The following is a 12037-nucleotide window of genomic DNA, read 5'->3' as shown; positions in this document are numbered from 1 at the left end:
CACGAAAGACACTTAACAAAATACTTTGTGCACCTTCAACTTATAAATAAAAAGTAACTTATAGATAAACCAGCAAATCTTTCAATTTAAAAGTTATTTCTGTATAACTTAATTGTCTGCTTCATCCACACTTGTTGATATTTGTCTGCACTATTTTCCCCTGAAAATAACATCCTCATTCAAACCTGCCAACAAAGCTTGGAATCCATTGTGTTGTGTTAAAAAATTCTTACCTTACAATTACAGAATGACTGTGGTCATAGTTAAATGAAACCAATATTGATTGCCAGCGGGAAACAAACAGAAGTCAAATGTTGTGTTTGTGGCTCTGTAATAATTGTATTGTAATATTGTAATATGTAATATTGTAGACTATAATAACATTAGAGAGTCTCAAACTGTTTCTACAACTGGAGCATAACAGCCATCAGTGGGCATGACACCAGGCCTTTTTCAATTACCAAACAAATCTGAGACATGGGCAGCAATTCAGATGTCTGCAGCCAGGCTACAAAACTGCAAACGATGACAAAAAAAGACTCACCGACTATCATCACTGCCAAGACAAAGGTATAACTGTGCTGACTGATCATTGGCTTGACATGCCAAAGACGAGTGATATTTTGTTTTAAAATAAGTCATCCATTGTTTCAAATAACTGACACCCTTTTCCAATACAGTCATTGTTGGCGCAAATTTAAAACCAATTAGTAGGATTGTGGCCTGTCAAGAAACAGCCTGTAACTCAAGTTCTTGGTTCATAAATGCTATCTTTCCATTCACAGGATATTTTATAACACACTTGCGGAAATATTTTCCAAAGTGGATGAACTGTATTTTGGAATGAAGCCCTTCATTTGTAAAGTAGAGTACTGAAGTAGCCAATAAAAAATATAAATGACCTTGGGAACGTGAGGCAACGGAGCAGACTGTGCAGGTATTCTGTCTTCACAAGTCATCTACACATTAATGGCTCTTGTGAGGATATTTCCTGCCAGAACTCAACAGAGTCCAAATTACATTTCAGCATATGCAACATATGGAGGCTCTTTAGATTGGCAACGCTGACACTACTTCAAAATCATCATCATCATTTACCATAAAGCAAAGTCCTGCTGATTGATGGTGATTGACGGTGACGTTTCCAAGAGTTATGAAACGTATCACAGCTGCCCCTATGACTCCCATTCCTTCTATATTTGTGATGGCTATTTCTTCAGCTCAGTTTCAAGAAATCCAGAGCATGACCTCCAGTTTGACTCGATTCTTACACCAGGTCTCCAGCCAAAAAGCTACTTGAGTATCTTTTTTATTAAGTGTGTGTAGCCAGGGAAATTACATTGTTATTAGCGCTGAAGGTTTCATGTGGTGGACTGAAATGACCCTGTGTGACCGCAGGGTCAAAGGGCTCGATAAAAACGACAAAGCATGAAAATTTAGATCACTCTCCAAAGCAGGAGTGGTGTTAACCTTGGAAACCTGGGGAGCTGCGAGGTTCAAAGAATACAGGCTTTGAGTTATTTGTTTAGGGTTGAACTGCGCTGAAATGGACCTACTTAGTTACTAGAGCCATAGCTCAGCCGTGCTGCTCTTCCTGGAGGGGTCAGAGGTCACTGTTGCCCTAGCGACCGCACAACAGTCGAGGGGAAAAGTGGAGGCTGGAAAGCTGCAGAAGCTGAGGAGTTTCTTTTCATGACCATGAAGAGCGAGAGAGAAAAAAAATCAGATGAATAGTCTGCGGTGCAAAACACCACAAATTTAATCGTATTATGACCTCATTTTTTGGCTGGTTTCAGATAAAATGTCATGGTAGCATTCAAAGTAATGATCTACCGCTCCACTGCATGTCTTACAAAACCACAAAGCATGATTTCTTTACAATCCGGAGAAGTCCCCTTCTAGCTCATGTTTGCTGTCTTTTACATAGGTTAACCAAGGTGGCCTGCTGCATTGTAAAGATCGTGAAACCACAGACACTATAAACTATTTACAGAACTGAAAGGCACATCCGAAAAGGGTTTCCGAATCTAAATCCTCAGGCCATCTCTTTTTCTCTCTGAATGATATACCTTCAAAATTACACACTGGGGAGAGTGCAGAACAGAGTGCGCCTCTATTTTTACTACTGACTCACAAGTGCCATTTAGAGCAATATATTTAAAGCAGACATTCTTTGTACTGTTATAGTTTAGAAGACGGTTGGTCAATCCACGGGTCACAAGATAAATCTGAAGGTTTGTGAAATGATTCAAAATGTAGGAGAAAGTGAGAAATAAGAGTTTTGCAGGGCTGTATTTAGGTACAGAGGTGCTGCATGTTTACTATTTTAGATTAGTGTGGAAGAATACTAATGTTTGTTAATTAGCACTGAACACATATGACAACCATGAGCATCTGCTGCAGGAACTGCAGGAACTGCAGATCCAGCGTCCCCTCACCTTCCCAAGCACCAGCACACTGTCTCGGGCAAGTCAAGATACAACATAAATTAATTAGTAAACAAAAGTAATGTGACAAAAAATTACAACGTATTGTGCAGCTCATAGAGCGTGCACACTAGAGACTCCCACCAACAGAGCCAGCTAACTTCGGGTTTAGCACCAACTTGAATGGAAATATAAATGACTTAATCATGTGACAATTTTTTGGGACTGAATGGATTAATTTATGACAGCCAAAGTAGTCGTTTCATGGGGGGTGTGACATTCCACAGAAATTACCAATGTTTATACAGCCACTTCTTCCACAATGCAAGGTGCTTGGTCACGGGCTTGGTCACGGTGCTAGAATTGCTCAAAGCATTTCTGCTGCTCAATAATATTCATTTTTTTACCCATCTGATGTCCAGTGAACTGCTGCAGGACTGGTGGTGTTACAATTTTGGCTCTTAAATGAAAATCAAATAAAACAAGGTTTAAAATTTGATGACTAAGATGAAAAGCAGGCTTGATAATTCTCCAAGAAAATGAAAAACATCTAAAATCAAATCAAATAATGGATTTGGAGGATTGTGTCACCCCCACTGAGATCTCTAAAAACCATCATCATTATAGTGTGCAAGGGAAAACAGACTTTGACTGAAAGGGGAACCTGTGGGTTTAAAAGATCGAGTGCTTTGCGTGTCTCCAGTCCTGGTGTTGCTGTCACTTGCCTATGGGGCCCTCAAACGCGGTGTCCTATTTCATGGTAATAATCAAAAACATGCTGATGTAATTATCATAATGTCGGCTTATAGCCACTTCTTAGATAAACTACCACCCAAATGCTTCACCCACTGTGGACCTGTTTTTCTTAGCCAATCAATTTCTGAGGCGGCAGCCCAGGATTATCTCCAAGGCTGATCCAACCCTCCTGCATCAGGCTGCGAATGTCGTCCGTGTCGTGCTTATTTTGCCTTCCTCCTTCATATTTAGGTCTGTTTGTTGATCTTGGTCGTGCTTCGCCTTTGGAGGCTGACCTGGTTTTGTCTGCTTTGTCTGGCCAAGCCTTGACACCGGCTGGACTCGGGACTACACTGCGGCCCAGAATACACAAACGTCACTGGTCAGAGGGCCAGCGAGAAGCGCGAGGAAACTCTCCTAGACCACACAGCTGTCAAACCTGTCCCACGGTTTCAGAGAATTCTGTGAATGCATTCGGGTCAACGCTGCGGTGACTCCGGCTTCTTTCTGTTTTACTTTTCCTCGGCAAAGTGAAGGGGAAATACAGGAAGACCCTCCATGCTGTGTATTTTTGCAGGAAGTTCAGATAGAATTGGAGGGATCACAGAGCCTTGATTCACAACCACAGGGGTCAGTTTAACTAAACAAATGCAAAAAAATAGACCCCTTCTTAAGAGAGAGAAGAAAGTGCTGGTGAATAATTTCCTCAACAGAAAAAATTGCTCAATTATGTTGGTCTGGAGGTCTCCACTCCCAGAGAGGCAGAGTAAAAATAGTCCACTAGATCTTGACATTTTACGATAAATTGGTATATATTGGCAAGCACTAATAAAACCTCAGAACATGAGAATTGCATAGCATTTTTCAAATAATGGCCAGTATTACCAGTTTTATGAATGTTCTGCTTCATTTGAAGTGACTGTTTGGACACTGAAGTGGCCCTCTGTATGTAATGAGAGTAACAGCTCATATTTTCCTTCATTAAGACTTCATTCTCTTTCCGTGATGGATTTGCTGTCTCGTCACGAACTACTGTACATGTTTTTTTTATGATGAATAGACAAATGATATAGAAAGTGGAGTGTGAAAGTTGACGGAACTGTTAACCAAATCAGTGAATTTCCTCTGTTGGCTCTATATCAAGAGGAAAACTATCTGTAAAAAGATTTCCCCCAAAACTGTATCTAATCTGGTTTCTATTAAAAATTACTTATTGCACTTATTTCATAGAAAAACATGGCTCTATAAAGCACATGACTATTTAAGTATCAGTGTGTCTGGTTTTTTCCACTGTCTCCATACTATTGGCTGCCCTGCCTTGCATTAACGTGCAGTTTCTTAGATGCCTTGCAAGCAACAGAGAACAATATGTAATGCTATTTTACAGTAAGGGGAGTTGCAGCTATTAATCTACATTTACAGTCTGCATTTCTTTTTTGCATCAGTGATACGCAGGTTTCAAATCGGACAATATGGCTCACTGTACAACACACACAAGAGCTCCGTTAACCTTGGCACACATGGCTGCTCAAACAAAATAGGGACATTTCCTTTAAAATACATTAAAGGTCCCATATTATACTGTTTTTCATCAGTTTCACACAGCTGTCAGAGGTCCAGCAACACTGTATTTGAAATGCATTGCCCCAAACCCATCCACGGTCCTGAATTTCAGCTGTCTAAAAGTCACTCAAGTGAGCTCTACTGACAGCAGTCTGTTTCTGTGCCTGCACCTTTAAATGCTAATGAGCTCCGTCTGTCAATGCCTACTTGCCTGCTACATGTCCATCTCAGGGAGACGATGCCTCTTACGCTAGCGGTAGTCTAATGTTATGGTGGATGTATATATATGTATCGCTATGGCTCGCGGAGGTGCTGTCGCTCAGCCATACCATTTTGACCCAGAATCAGACCCAGAAGGAGAGACTCCTGAAGAAATACAGACTCTGTGGCTGCCACAGGACGTTTCAGAATGTTAGTGTGTCTGAATAATGTATTGTAATGTTATGTTATGTTAATGTTATGTAATATGTTATAATGTTGTTTATGTGTTCTTGCAGTTACTTCCATGTAGCTAATGGCTAACAGCTAGCAAAAGCTGTGTTTGTCTCTGACACAGTCTCCAAACTCTTGGACACTGTTAGCATCGTCTCTGTCTCCAGTCTGCATGTTTCCAGACTTTTTACTGTAACAACCAAGCTCCATTGTGATGTTATTAACATTTAACTCGCTTCAAACGCCATTGCATAGCGGACCGAAGCAGAGCTAACTAGTTAGCCAGTTTCCAGCTGACTTCACCATACTCATAGGCAACTGTAAATACTATCAAACCATGGCGACCTTTATTGCTGGCTCGGGTGCAGTTGCTGGGTCTGGTATGGTTGGGAATGATCCTTTTACGAGGGTCAGTGTCGAGGCAAAACCAGCTTTGTACTGACACTCGTTATTGAAGCAGTCCGATGTGACGGGGTTAGTACACACATACAAACGTACATGAACCGCAGCCGGCACGTTGTCGTTAAAGAATGAAACCCAACCACTGTCTCTTCTGTTGTTCTGTAGCTGGGACTGAATATAGGCACTGATGTTGATTTTTACAACCAACAACAGAGCAATTTGCGTGTCTAACTCTGAGCGACGACATTGCGAAACACTGTTATCTTACTGCTGGACACACCGAACTTGGAGATGAACGCCCCCTCTTGGATATCTCCTATCACCACACAGAGGAGGTCGGCCTATGATAATGACGCCTTTTGTTACGTAACAACAGGAGGTGAATCTGAACAGCCTGTAGGGGCGCTGTGTTACCAGAGGGTGGGCTGCAGAGACCATGCAGGAATCACTTGTTTTCCTCATTCTGGGAGTTGGCAGGCTCAGGGAGGACCAGCTTAGAGACCTGAGAAATGTGTTTTTCATAATATAGGACCTTTAAACTGTATCCTCTCTTAGTAAAAAAAAAATAAGTCTTGTTTCCACCTAGTCCACGTACTTAGGTGTTTAACAAATTACTATAAATTTTGGATTGAAAAGTCACTGTTGGCATGAAAAAATGAGTACATTTTTGTTTGGATGAGTTTGTGGCCATGAATAATGATCCTGTGATGAACAAGTTATGTAACATATATTTTGTTAAATGGCATATGAACCACTAATATTAAGCAGCTGGTATACCAATGTAAGTTAAATATGAAAAACTTTCACTTAGGAAAAAAGGACAAATAGGGCAGGGTGTATTCCAGTCACAAATCAGCTGGCCAATTTATTTACTCTGTCATTGTCACACAGTGAATACTGTCTGTAGTCTGTATTTTTCCAGCTGTTGTTAAACCCCACTAAACGACTAAAACCTAACAATGTATCCTTCTAACGTGACTCACTTCCAAAACAATCCAAAACTATTAACAACCTATCAACCTGTACAGGTGAAGCACTCTTTTATTAACATGAACAATCTTGAGGCCGTCCCATATACGCTGCCGTGGTGCTGGAAATACACAACAACATCACACACCAAATTTTGAATAGTTCACAAAATAGAAAATTGACCCCTATGGCTCAAAATGAGTATCCAGTACAGATGTGCTACTCACGGGTGCGAGTATCATCCGAGGACAATGTGTGAGTATTTGAACTCCACGAGGAATACAGTCTCCATGTTGAGACTGAAGTTTATTCATTCAAGATTGTAACTTTTATTGTTAATGTTTTTTTTTTTACTCTTGTGGTCAAAAACATTGTTCTGAAGCTCAATTCTGAGGCTGTTCTGTATATGAACAGCAAGGATGAACCAACAAGCTGCATCATATCTACAATATTATTAACAAATACCTTCCTCAGATTTATAATACAATGAAACTTTTTGTTCTCACTTGGAAGTGTCACCCCACGTTGCTCTTTATGGGTGTTGCAGGGACACCACATATGTTTCAGCGTGCCAGAAAACCCAGAAACCAAAAGGTGATTTGCAACATCCATCAAGTGTTGTAGTGAAGTACAGTCATTTGTCATTCAAGAGGGAAAAAGAGATGGGAAATCCATGAACTGTCATCTGGTCCAGCTTCAAATATTTCTGTTCCTATTTTTCATATCAAACCTGCTGAAAGATGAGGTATTGTTGGACTTTTTTTTTGTTATGGAGAGCACCGCATGAGATCTTTATGTTTGGAACTTTCCAGACTGCGATTTATTTGATAATAACGGTGAAATTTGTCTGTTCTCCTGCTCCGTTCCAACAGTTATAAAAGATTTGGACGGTTTTCTACTGGTTTCACACATTGTCTCTGATGGAAAAAAGGTTTAAGAGCGAAGGAGAAGGCCACCCTGGACGAATTCTCACTCTTGTTCCTTTTTTTTCCACTCCTCTCTCTCTTTTTTCCTTTAATGTACACCTCAGCTCGCTCTATCCGGCACACGAGTCTACACTCTCTGCCCAGTAATCAGAGGAGGCATGTTCACCATCACAGCAATTATACCCACCACCAGGTTTACAACGCAGCTGAATTAGTCTTTGGATAAGGTAAAGAACTGCTTTTCTCATTAAGGCCTGTTGGCTCCGTTCATTTCATTGTTTCAGGACTCCTGCCTTTGTCCAGGGAGGTTTCTATATAACTGGTTTGCAGTTACATCATCACAGAAGGATTTTTTTTAAATTACAGACTTCTTCAGAAATGTTTGGCAGATGAAATGCGTCTAAGATTTTGTGGAAGTCACCTCTTTTGGGGTGTCATACCATGAAACAGGCATGGAGCAGAACAGGGAGCTTCAGGTGATTTATAGTGATGTTTTAAAATATTCATTATATATATTTGTCAGCCATTTTGCATCAGCTATGTTTAAAACAATGTTCCTTTAAAATCTCTGAAATCATGCCCACATTTAAAATGTGTCAGGCCTGGGTTTGTTGTAATGGATTTTTGGGGGAAAAAAAAAAAAACAACTGAATGTTCAACTGACCAATGAACAAACTGTCACTTTTTATTCAACATGCATAGTTTTTCAAGAAAGCCGCAGTCTGTCGCGATCTAGTGTTGATCTAACTGCCCAGTGAACTACCTCGCCTCGCTCAACACGTCACCAACACCAAGATGGCCACCACATTAGCACAGAAATGAAAATCACAATAAATCTGGTTGTGTTGGAAATGGTGGTTGTTCATTCCGGTGAGCCACTAACATACAGGAGCAGCTCTACAAAACTTAAGTTACAGGTTTTGGTGAGCGTTCAACGAGACGACTTCGCTAACAATACTGTTGGCTGTCTTTAGAGTTATGAATTTTCAGACTGAAAATTGACTTGAGACTTTATGATAACTATATATACTTGGAAAATTATCCTATAAATTGAGGAACATCCTATGTGTGATTCATGGCACAATTCAAGTGGGATCAAAAAATGATTTGTCTCTCTCCATTCATGGCCATACAAGCAAATCTAGTGTTTATCTCAGGTTTGCTGTTTTTCACATCAACTGCTCTTTGAATTGGCATTTGAATTGGAAAAACCTTTTTCAGGGAGTCGGAACATGTGTGAGTATTAAAATTCAACCTCAAGATTTATTGAACTCAAATCATAATCTGCGAGTTTCATTCTGCTTTTCCATCTTACTCCGACACTGCACTCTGCTTCCAAGAGATCACCTGTCAGTCAATTGCTAGCGGTCATTTGTTGATGGAAAGTTTCTGGAGGTGGCGCTGTTCTCTTTTCTCCCTCAGCCACAATTACCTTCACAGATCTGTTCTGTTCAAACAGACTGGTTCAGTAAATCTAAACTGTCTGTCAGCCAATATGTTTGTCCTGAGAGAGACTAATCAAACATTGTGTGTTTGGAACAGCGTCTGTAAAAGCCTCCATGAACTGGGTGTATTTGTAATCAACATTGTTTTGTAGCGGTCAGTGATAGAGTGCAGCAAACTGCGGTTCAGCCACAAATATTCACTTATTGATCCTCTAACATGACCTGTGTCAGTCTTAAAGCCATTTCCCACAATGAAAAATGTAGTGCGGCAATACACATGCGATTTTTACGCTATACTCCAGTGCAAATTATCTGCAGTGCCGTGTTCCGTTATCATTCCCCGAATCCTCTCCATTGGCAGGAATGTTAATAAGTACAGTTCACGTTTCCTGAAAGAGGCCCAGTAAGTTCCCCCTCGAAGCCAAGAGCTTCTTTCTGTGAACAACAAATAATGTAATCAAGTAAATATCATCCATTTACAAGTTTGGTGAAAAAGCAGATGTTACTGAGGCTTAAATCAAAAAAGGTACAACTGGGACAAAATTCATACAAATAAAATTTGAAATTTGAGCCCTGGATTTTACCCTCTTTGGACTGAGACTGTGTGATCACAAAAATATAATTTCATAAATTGATGAAATGATCCCTCGGAAATATGCTAGGACATTTGAACTTAATGCAAAGATGCTGTACACTGTCTTCATCACTCTCTTCTCCCATTTCATTTCTGTGAAGCTGTTGTGGAGGTGCAGTGAGTCCTGCTTCATCGCTGTGATGAGCTACACACATTTGATGTTTGCAGGATTGTTGGCACCTCAGTGGATGAGCAGAACATCCAGGATTTGAGAGAGAAGAAGGTCCCGCCATCTCAGACCAACCCAGTCAAGTCCCGACCATCCGGCCCGAAGTTGTTCCTAGCGGGTGGTCTTGCTCTGGATGTAGCTGTTTCCTACTATCCATACGATTGGATTGAAACAGAATTAAATTGAAGTAGAAAATTTAAATGATCAACTAGTGCTTCTTTAAGAGCAACTAAACACCACATTTTACTCACCCAGTCATTCATATTCTTATGTCTTAGTTCCCCTAAGAACTTATAGACAACTGTATGTCTATCAGTGACTATCTGCTTTAATCAGAACTCCTTTGCACTCCTGAGAGACTTCATAAAAGGTCTGTAAGCTGTTTCCAACTCCACTGCGTTCGTTGAGTTCAGCACAGGCTGATCTCAATGAGTCTTTCCACCCAAACCCCACAAAGAGCGCCAGGATTAAAGCCTGTTTTCGCAGTGGCCAAACTGTGTAATAACAACAATGCAAAAACACTTTTTCCCATAAGCTTACATTGTGAGGGTGTTCATCAACTGCAAAATTACTCATTTTGATCCATTCAGTTCGATAGAATTTGAAAAGTCCAGAAGAGCCGCAAGATTGAATCATTTTATCTCTATTCAAGCTAAACCAGAAGTTAATCAGCTCGGGTTGGCTGAAATTTCCAGTGCGCAAAATCTATGGGCCACACAACAGGGAAGATCCAGGTATTTTCATAGCCAGGAAGTCGAGCTTATGTGGCTTTAAGCCCCTCTGAGCAGCTTTTATAGCAATGGACGGGGCTCCACCTCCAGCACTGTGCAGGTCTTATCATACATCCATGCCTCCACCATCTACTGCAGTTTCACTTAGTGACTGTTGACTCATCAGTAAACTTGAGTTAGGGCAGAGCAGGAGTTGCTGGAGATAATTCAGTTTCCCAGCTGACCGGTATATATTTGAACCTGTGACCTTCCAACTACAAGGACACATGACAAACCCTCTTGTTTACATTTACGTCACGCTTAAACTGAAGTTGAAGGAGAAAAACTGATGAAAGAGATAATTTTTGGCTTCAGTAGCTCCAACCATCAGGCTTGTGACCCACACTGATCCCAGAGCCGATTGAAGACAGGCTCTGACTCAACTTGATAGAGGTCACATCGTATGTTGGGAATGCAGCCACCCTTCAGTCCTCTCCAATCCATCGCTCGCCAGTGTACAACATGCATATATGCACATATTCAAACTGCCGCTAATTCCCTCCAAAGGTCAGTGGGGACGGTCTGTTGTTTGAAAACAGTTGTTTCTTTGGTAACTGTGCAAACCATGTATGGTGTGCTAAACTAAACAACGCAGAACTCTCTGATAGATTTGCAACTGCAGATTACAGACGGGAGATCAGATTGTGGAAATTACCCTCCATGTTTAAGGATTCGTAATCAGATTTTTTAGTTTGTTTGTTTGGTTTTTTTTGTTTTTTCAGCAAAAGTGTTCCTTGGAGAGCTTTGGACAAAGTCCAAGTACAGTACAAGTGGAGTTCATTACTGAGAGGAGAATATTAACAGTATCAGTGTGTGCAGTTCTCACAGGAACACAGGAAGAAACACAGCTTGTAAAAATGGAGTGGAAACCGTCATTTTCAATTTGTTGTTTTGCTCAAAAAAAAGAAAAGTCTACATCAGGGCTTCTCAAAGGCTTATTTCCTCATCGATGACACTGTGGCGAGTTAACTGCTGGAGAGAGTGTGTGTTGTTGTTGCCCAGTTCGTGAGTGATACACTGGAGAATTTGCTGTCAACCCCTAAATTGCAGAAACATAATGTGCTTTGTTTTCTCTTGTACACAGTTTCTGCCATAACTTAGTTGTAAGAGCATGTCTGGGTCAGAGACAGTCTGCCATGCTCCAAATGTGGGCGCAATTTCCGTTTGGCGAGTAAATCTCACAAGACTTTGAACCAAAGGTGATTTGATTTTAAAAAATGACGAGTCTCGCCACATTTTGGTGTCATTTATCTCGTGGCTCTCCTCTATTGTCAGAATCTGACACACTCAGAGGGACCTCATGGTACATTCGGGTGCACGACTTAAACTCTAAAATGTACAGTACTTCATATGACAAAGGTGAGCCGAAAGGGAAGTCATGGTGCATTCAAGTGCACCTCATAAACGCAGAAATCTATTCTCAAATCGCTATGAAGGTTGTTTAAAATTGTTTATCTTTTTCTGTTATAACTCTCTTGTTCTTTCACTACTACTTTAAATAATTACATGTTAAAATAATATGACATTAATTTCTACACCTAGCATCTTTAGATGATTAATTACTAA

Source organism: Acanthopagrus latus, chromosome 18 (genome assembly GCF_904848185.1).
Source record: "Acanthopagrus latus isolate v.2019 chromosome 18, fAcaLat1.1, whole genome shotgun sequence".
Classification (NCBI taxonomy): domain Eukaryota; kingdom Metazoa; phylum Chordata; class Actinopteri; order Spariformes; family Sparidae; genus Acanthopagrus; species Acanthopagrus latus.
The sequence above is the reverse complement of the archived record's forward strand: the minus strand, read 5'-3'. Positions refer to the sequence as shown.